Source organism: Tauraco erythrolophus, chromosome 1 (assembly GCF_009769465.1).
Source record: "Tauraco erythrolophus isolate bTauEry1 chromosome 1, bTauEry1.pri, whole genome shotgun sequence".
Taxonomy (NCBI): Eukaryota; Metazoa; Chordata; class Aves; order Musophagiformes; family Musophagidae; genus Tauraco; species Tauraco erythrolophus.
Genome location: NC_141465.1, coordinates 50298387 through 50307640, shown reverse-complemented (window position 1 = coordinate 50307640; position 9254 = coordinate 50298387).

Here is a 9254-nt window from a genome sequence, read left to right as displayed (position 1 = left end):
GTCATCGATGTGCAATCCTCCAACAATCTCTTTTTTTCAAGGGAAAGCCAAAAACATTCACTCAACCCTTCCCCAGAGGTCATGTTCCCTAAATTACATGTTACTCTTCTTGGTGTCATTCAGGCTCTGCACAATTTGTTCTTCCTCAGCAATGGTGTCCACGTCTGATTATAACCAAAACCTTATCAATGATCAGTAGCACAATCACCATCTGCATCTTACATGCTGTACCTTGCTGATACACACCTTCTTTCTGTCAATATTAGCTAACATTGACTCATAGTCCAGTTGTGACCCACTGCAGTCCTTTCTGGTACCACTGCTACCTGCTCAGCCGTTCTCCTTTTTGTCTCTATACATCTGGTTCTAGGGTGGCACTAATTGGTGCATTTTGAATTTGTCTGGACTGAAGTCCATGGCACTGATTTCAGACCATTTTTCCTTTTTTTTTTAATGATAATTTGGAATTATAATCCTTCAAAGGACTCCCAGTTTGGCAATGCCCACAAACCTGTGAATAGGTTTTCTTTTCCCACACTCAGATCATACGGGATACAGCAAGGCCCAGGAGAGCTATCCATCACTTAAAATGGCCCCTCTCCTGTTTTGAGAGCCATGCAGCACAGTTTTTAGGTAATTATGTGCCTTTTGCGATCCTTGTCTAGCACATTGTTCCTTAATTTGCCAGTGAGACTGTCACGTGATGAAACGCTGAAAGATTTTTGTACTGTTGTTTAATCTGTCATCTGTCAGAGCTGAGAATTACATCTATTATTACCTTGATAGGATTTCTTCTCCAGCAGAGAACAGGGACTATGTTGACTATTTGCTTTAATTGTTTTATTTTCTCTTCTATGCTGGTAAGTTAACTACAAACACTGGATCCAGTACTTTTTAGGGTACTAAAACAGGTCTGGCTGATCTTAAATTCCCTTTTTACACGCAGGGGTTATTTTTGACCCCTTTACAGCGGTCTGGTGCCTTCTGTAGGGATAGCCCTGGTAGCTCTCGTCTCTCTGCCATGGTGCGGGAGTTGCCTGTGCTTCTCTCTCCAGCCTGTGGCTGCCATTTGCCTACGCACAGCCCTGAAACCTCGAGGGGTACCTGCACGACCCAGGGACCCCCAAGCAGTGAGATACGTGGGGGATACCTGGAGGGGAGAGAAGAGCATCATGTCATTTCATGTAAGGAGTGCATCTGCACCTGCGTGTAAGTGTGTGTGAAAGCATTGTGGTGAGCTGACAATGTAGTGGGGAGTCACACTGAATTATGCTGCAAATTTTCAGCCTTATTTCTACATCCCTTTCTATTGCATGCCCAAATGCAATACTTGATATCATATCTGAGTAACAATACAAGAATTACACTGCATCTTTCCTGCCATTGCCTTAACACAAGAGAAAAAACTTGAGGCTGTGAGATGACTTAGCACAAACCTATGTTTTGAAAAACAGCATTACAACAGTGGGGAGCCGCTGGGCTCCTCGCACATCATACTTTCACGGATGGATTTGCTTCCGTGGAGCAGACACATGGGAAACCACTGGACACAAACTCGTTTGCATCAGCCTTACTACCATGGCAGGCTTTCTGCAGGATGGCTGGGAGCGATTTGTGTAGCCTGAGACAGTGATGACAGATCTATGGGGAGAGGATGCCATCCGTTCTCGGATGAGCATGGAGTATTTCTTGGGGTGGACCTTCAGGCTGGTCTGGAAAGCTGGTGAGAGCATGGAGACAGCAGAAAGGAAACAGCAAACAACTGAGAAAGGGAAGTACCTTGAGCTTTTTCAGGAAATCCAAACCTTCAGCAAGGGCAGCGAGGCAGCGATCATTGGGTTTGGGTGACCAACTGAGAATTAAAATCTAGTCTCAATCAAATACATTGTTGTATGCGATGGCGGCCAGCCTGCTTGACTCGGAGCAAAGACAACTATGTCCATTTGCCACCATTTCAGTGCAAAGGCTGCGGGTAACCTGACATGATCGCACAAGCTCCTTCTCCTCCAGTGTTCCATTCCTCCCCTCCACCCCTCATGTCTGCAAAGTGAGCTGTGGCTCCCAGCTCCTACCTGATACTCCCAGTCCGGTAGTCCCCAGGGTCTGGATTGTCTGACACCTGCTTAAACAGCTGCCCACCAATGTTCAGCTGTACCCTGGCTCTGTTAGAGCAGTTTTCTGCCTCATCACTCATGTTGTTGGCTGAGCTGTGCTATGAAATTAGGACTGCAATAACAGAGAATTGCATTCAGGGCATGCCTCAATAAGAAACCACTGTGTTGCATATTGGGTGCCACGCACCCTTAAAATCACTTAAAATACCATTATCAGGCCATTTTTCCAGGCACGAGCACTGCTTAAGCTCTCTGCTATACTTTGTCATTCTGCCTAGTGCATAAAAGAGAGACATGAGCATTATTCAGTGACCGATTTGCAGAGAGGGGGTCTGAAGGGCTGTGGCTGCACAGTGCCTGGGCTGCCTGGCCTGGAGCATCCCCAGGGAGCACAATCTGCCACGGCACAGCCACCCCACTGCCTGCGCAGGGCTGCGGCTGCCCCGATCCTCCGTCGTTTTCCAAAGAACGGCTCACATCAGTTAAATACCTGGCAAATCCTTGCTCTGAGGACTCCCCGTAAAGTGGCTTTGCGGAGGCAGTGGACGGCCGGGGGGATGGCTTCAGCCCCTCCACACATCACCCTGATACGGCAGTAGTGCTTGGAGAGGTGCCGTGCTGCCACAGCCGCACCTGGGCATCACTGGGGGGCAATCCCAGATCCTCTCCCTCTTCCCCGTGCTTCAAACTGGGGGCTGGGCAAATAGTCCTTGTAATCCCCTGAGCAGCCTTTTTACCACATGACTAACTCTTCTGCATGCGTGACATCCGCCTTTTCCCAGACAAAAGCCGTCCTGCCAGTGCTGGGACTGGAGCGCTGGCTCCCTGGCTCACCAGCTGCCCTCAGCCCGTGTGACGGGGGCTTTCCCCACGCTAGGAGCCCTCCTACAAGAGAGGACTTTCATGAGATCCTTGTGTCTGCTTTCTAGGCGGGGAGCAGAGCTGCACGGTGGTGAGGAGGACGGACACCTCTGCTCCTCTGCAGGCAGGCACAGCCCATCCTGCTCAACCTCTGAGCCACCCGGGACCAGTTCCCATGCAAAAGGCATGTATCAGCATCCAGCCTCGTGTCGAGCATCAGCAGTTTGGGCTTATCTGGCTCTTCCTCCACAGGAATGAGACAGGGCAGATTGGCGGCTAGTCGGATTAATTCCCCATTGCCCAGTGGGAACGGAGGTCAAGGCGACGAGTGCAGAGCACAGAGACTCGCCACCCACTGGCCCACACTCAGGACCTCCATCTCCATGGGGAAGAAGTGAGGAGGTGCTGCTACCTGGCTTGCACCCAACTCTTGCAGCTGGCTCATCCACGTGGCTATATCCTGGTGACCTCCTGGAACAGGGAGGGGTTTGCACCCCACTGGACCAAGCAAGGCTGAGGCCAGTGCCTTGGGCCACTAATCCGTATCCTTCCATAACCTCCTGTCCCAAGAAAGACTGCTGGATATCAGACCTAAAGAGAAGCTGTCGCCTCTGCACCACTCCTTTGAGCTCCAAGGGAGGCACAGGCCGGTGGCTGTTCCTGGGTCAAAGCGTCCTCAGCATCGCCAGGGAGACAAGTGCCCCACGGGCAGAAGCAAGCCCCAGGTCTGAAAACAACATCAGGAGCTGTGAAAAGACGCTGTCAGTGGCCCAAAGCATGAGGAAACCGAAGTGTTTTTACAAGGTGCAGGAGAAAGCATTGAAGCTGACTGATTTTCAGGAAGGTAGATGAGCGTACGAACGGGCAGGTTAAATTAGGATGTTGTGAAGTGTCATAGTTTGCATCGAGGAAGGCCATGGTCAAAATCAAAACCATACGTTAGGGAGGCAGGGGAGAGGGAACCGTTCAGGGGCACAATATTCTGTATTCCCTACACCTTGTCCATTATACAAAGCCGCTTTGCTCCACCAGTGAAGGGAAAAGTATTGATCCTGTGAAATGCAGTTTTTCATTTAGGCAACCCATGTTTCTCATTTTGGTTTTACTAAGGCGGGAGCGAGCAGTCCCAGTTCGATTTACAGTGACCATGTGTCCATGCATCAGCATCTGCAATGTCATTTAGTCACAATATCATAGAGAACATTAGTCCGAAGTCTAAAATTCCTGTTGGCCCAGAACTGATAAAAGCTACACGCTGTAATTTGTAGCAATTAGAATCTAAATGATAGGAGAGCAGCAGAAGCTGGTAGAGAGATAATGCCAGAACACTCTTGCCATTTCTCAAAAATTAAATGTTTTCTCTTTAGCCATTGCAGTAGTTAATAAGATGCTTTGACATCTTCAGGCTGTCACCTCTAAGAGAACAGGACACACAGTAGGAAGGAAGAGGACAAACTAGCAAAATCAAACTTTTCTTTATGATCTCAAGTCAAATCCAATCCCTGCTGAAGCTGCTGACTTTAGTGAGATCAAAGTTGAACCCATGCTATATAGGCGGAATTCCTCTGCACCATTTTATCTTGGGCAGAAATGCAAACATCAACCCAGCCACAGAATATCCAGTTAAAACACAAATGGATTATGCTAAGTGCACCCACAGCACTTAATGTATTCACAAAACTGCATACACTGACATATTGGTGCTTGCAAGTGTGTATCACTCATCGTTAACGTACTTTAGCTCTATGTGATCTGAAAACTAGCAAGTTCAGTCCATCAAATTAGGCATATCTAATGGTGCAAATCTTTCATTAGCAGTTGTCTGGTAGTGTAGGAAGCTGCGGTGTCACTCGGCTGCGCACATCCCTTCTTGCACGCCACATCAAAAGGAAACAAAAATCATGAGAGGCCAAAAGGAACCACTCATAGGAAACTAAGCACAGATTGCTCATTGCTAATGGATTGTGGACAGTTGGTCAATGCATTTTCTATAAAAACTTGGAGCATTTAAAACGGCTCATTTCATGAGTCACGGGTTACTGAACTGATGAATTAGCCAAATTTCTGAGTGCATCTGAGTCATATTTTTAAGAGTATCTAGAAACATAGATTCCCGCTTTTCACTGGGAGTTATTTTAAGTCTTTGTTGCACTTCTGCCCTATGCTTTAAAGTAATTTGTTTTCACACGTGGGAGGTTACACATGAAAAACTTTCTGTCAGGATGTGATAATGCTCCTTGCTTGGTCCACGCGGACACACAGTTCTTGGAACAAAATTTTCAAGCCAGAAGCTCTTGTGCTAATGCTATAATTTATATTAATTTGGGCATTATTTCATTCTCGTAGTGATGAAGGAATAAGACCAGAATGTTGCCCTGAGGCTTCTTGTGCCCACTTCACCCTTCTCTTTTGTGAGCAATGGCAGAAACAGTGAACTGGCTTCAGGTCTGTCTTCCCTCCAAATGCAAAAGAAAGGTAGCCCTTCACGAAGGCATAGCCAGGAAAGAGTTGTCCATGAAGGTCAGCATGACAGAAGTGAATGTCATACCTGGACAAATAGGAGCACATAGTCTGCAAGAGGCCCTTATGGCCATCCCTCCAGGCTCTTCAGCATTGGCAGAGCTCCGGGGGAATACCGGGTCCAGTTGTCAGTACCAGACTTCAAGATGGGCTAACAGGGAGATGTTTGGAGGAGAGTACAACAAGCAGACTCTCTCAAGTCTTCGGACACTGTCCTGGAAAAGAAAAGGCAAATGTTGATGTGACAGAATGAGCTGCGGTCTAGTTTTCTCCAACATAGCATAAGCATCAGCTTGCAAAATAGAGTGGTTAGCTTTCCTTAAAGCAAGTGGCAGAACGGCTCAAGTAAGGACTTCAGCATCTGCCCACAGTTTGCAATCATCCCTAAATAAATATCGATAAACAAGGACTACCAATTTTGTTTACAAAACCAGTCAGTGGTCGATACAATGCTGACGTTTGCGCACAGCAAACGGTTGTGTCACGACCAATGCAGTCTCTAATTTAAAGAGGGCACTGCAGATTTCCCAACGTTCTCCAGCACTCCAAATGTGTAGCTAATGACTGACAGCGTAAACAACTTATTCATGCATGATTTGTGCTCATTCTAGCCTAGACATCAATACTCTCTCTCAAGTAAGCTGAACAGAACTGCAATGTCCTTCCTGAAACGTCGACTCAATGGGGATGTGGAGCTAGCAATAAACATTGCTGATTTTCTTCAAACAGAACTTCTCTGGCTTTACTGCTTCGTTTAATTGAATTTTCTTTTCTTTTCTCAAATGCAGCTCTTGAAAATGAAACAGTTCAGTCTTGGGCACCCCACATTCCTTTGTCGAAATTCATTGGCAAGGCACAAATGTGACTGAAAGCAGAACCAACTCATTGTTTTAGGAAGTAGTTTACAGCATACCCTACACTGCTTGTTACTCACTTCCCTGTTTATTATCAGGTCTTTTGATGGCACGTGATTTAGAGAGAAAAAAAAGCAAAAATTACAAACAGTGAAAGTTACATAAAACATCTGGGCCAGATCCTCAAGGGATATAAATTGTCGTCATACCATTTGCAGGCTCTGGAGGACAGGTTTTACCCAATCAAAGTGCTCTTTGTTTTCTAATATGATCCTGCTGCACAAAGAGACTAGGAAAGAGATTGATTTCTTCTGTAGCACTGTGACCTTGATTAACCTAGTTTGTGGTAGCTATTTCAGTGAAAGAGCTAATACCAACATTGACTTCAAAGCGTTGCTAAGTGTGATACCTGCTTGTTCATGTATCATTTGCTTCTCTCAAGCCATTTTCTGTCAGCACAGAGGCAAGCAAGATGTATGCTATGGGTGAATCCCATATCATCATTAGCAGAAAATGACACCAACCTGCTGTAAAGTGATTACACTGCTAAAAGGTGGGCTGGGAGGAAGTCAGTGATTAAGTACTTTACCACCAGAGTCAGCCCACATCGCGTAATGTTTTGTTCAGAGGTTTTTTGATCTATTTTCAAATTGTCGGCCAGTGCCACAAGCTGAATTGAACCTTCACTCAGACCTTGAGAAGTGTGCTCAGGTATGCTTGGCCCTTTTTCATATCACGTGAATTTTATTTTGGTATCTTACAGGATAATGGTAATTTTTAATCGGTAGCTTGAGGTTGCTCTTGCACTGCCAAGCCATTCTCACTGAAATCTTTCACTGGCTAATGCAGAGGTGCTGCAGTTACAGCAATCCATTGTGGTCATACTGCAGTGTAGCTATCTGTCATACAAAGAATGTGAAAAGTGTGAAGGTTTAGAAATGATGAGATCTGAATTACCTCAATAAAACTCTGCCTGAGTGAGAGACCTTGGAGCAATGACCGAGGAAGCCATAATAACACTGTACTCTATATCTTCCCTCTAAATGATCTTAAAGACTGGTAAGCTTAATCTTTGACATTCCTGTGAGAAATGCATCTCCATGTTGTGGATGGTGATTTTGAAGCACTGAGATATTATCATTAATAACTGACTGTATTAATCCTTTTCCAGAATGGAGCAGCACAGCCTCTGGGACACAAAGAAGATGCAGTCTTTGTCCAGACAGATCCACCATCAGAACATGAAAGACAACTGTGACATTTGAGACCAAGTGAGGCAAACGATCAGTGGGTTACGAAGTTTTATTTTGCATTTAGCCCTTCTCTCCCCACCTCCCCCAGCCTCAGGAATCTCCTGTTCTGCTTCTTCCCTTCACTCATCTTCTTTCCCCTCTCCTCCCCATTCCTCCCCCTCTGCTCAACCCATACCCAAGAGCCAAATGGACAGTCAAAAGCACTCAATACAGCCAAAATGCTGAAGGATTTGTACCCTGGGAAACAAGAAACATTTGTATCCTGGATGGTCCTTTACAAGCAGCTTTTACCTTGTTGTAGCCTGTTGCAGTCACAGAGTCTGATGGAATACCCCTAACAAGTAAATGTTTTTTCTAATGTTGCCTCCGAACATGACACTGGAAAAAGAATGGCTAATCGTCAAATCCTGCCTCCAGTGACATGGGCAGCTCTTTGGTGACTGTAGATATCATTCATAGTCTGCTTCAATACACTTCCATTCTTTGTGTACGGTTACCCACACATACAACTCCTCTTTACTGGGGCCCAGTTCTCTTGAAATCAGCATGAATTTTATCACTGATTTAAATGGCAACAGGATTTGGGAACAGATAGCACAGTCTGTATGTATGTCTGACTTCAAAGTAATCCAACAGTGGGGTTTGGGGTCTGGCACTATTTGGTACCCTCAACTTCTGGCCACATAATTAGGAAACACAGGTCTGAATGGTCTCTGCCAACTTACCACCACCCACATGTTCTCACTGTGATTGGGTGCACCAAGCCCTGCAGCTGGTGTTTCAGGCACTGAGTCTTTTCAAAAGCTATCCAGCTGTCACACAAAGAGTTCAGCTGACCCTGAGTTTGCTATGTCTTGGAAATCTGTTCTAATATTATTATTAAAAAATGTAAGGAAGATTTTTTCTAAGAGCTGTGAAATGCCCTTCTAGATTTAATGAGAGCTGGGCCACTAACCACAGACTGCACTTTTGGAAAATCTGGCCTTTGTTGCAACTTTTAATTTCCAGATCATGGATTCTGTGACTTTGACTGTTAAGTGAAAAACATTTTTAGTACCAGATGCTTGTGAGTCCTAAAGCTACAGATGACCCAGCTGCTTTTTAACCTGCTCTTATGGAGGCTGTGAAAACTTGCTTTTTTTTCTCGATAAATTAAAACTTTCACACACCGATCACTCTTCCATCCAAAGGCATACTGTGTATCAGCAAACAGAAGTAATTTTACAGAGAAACTTTTGGATATGGCTTGAAATAAAGCCTAGCAAGAGTTGACAACGACAGATGATCTTCCCAGTGACATTCAGGAACAATGTAGTTTCACATTTATATCAGGGAGAAACAAGCAATAGACATATTTAAATAATCATTAAAAATTAAACACCTGACACAAGGCAGGTTTCAACCCTGTTCTGCCACACGTCTTCTGGAAATCTTTAATGGATATCATTTGAGGTCTTCTCATTTGCTCTGCTCATGAACAGAAGCTTTGTAATGGAGGTTTGAGTGTATACATTATCAGCAAAAGGTTCTCTCGAGGGAAATTAAGTGAAAGGACATTTTTCTTGTCTTCATGTTTGACATTCAGGAGTGGTGTCAAGATAAGGTAGGCACAGGAGTCTTTCAGAAAACCGCCAGATAGGAATGGCAGCATT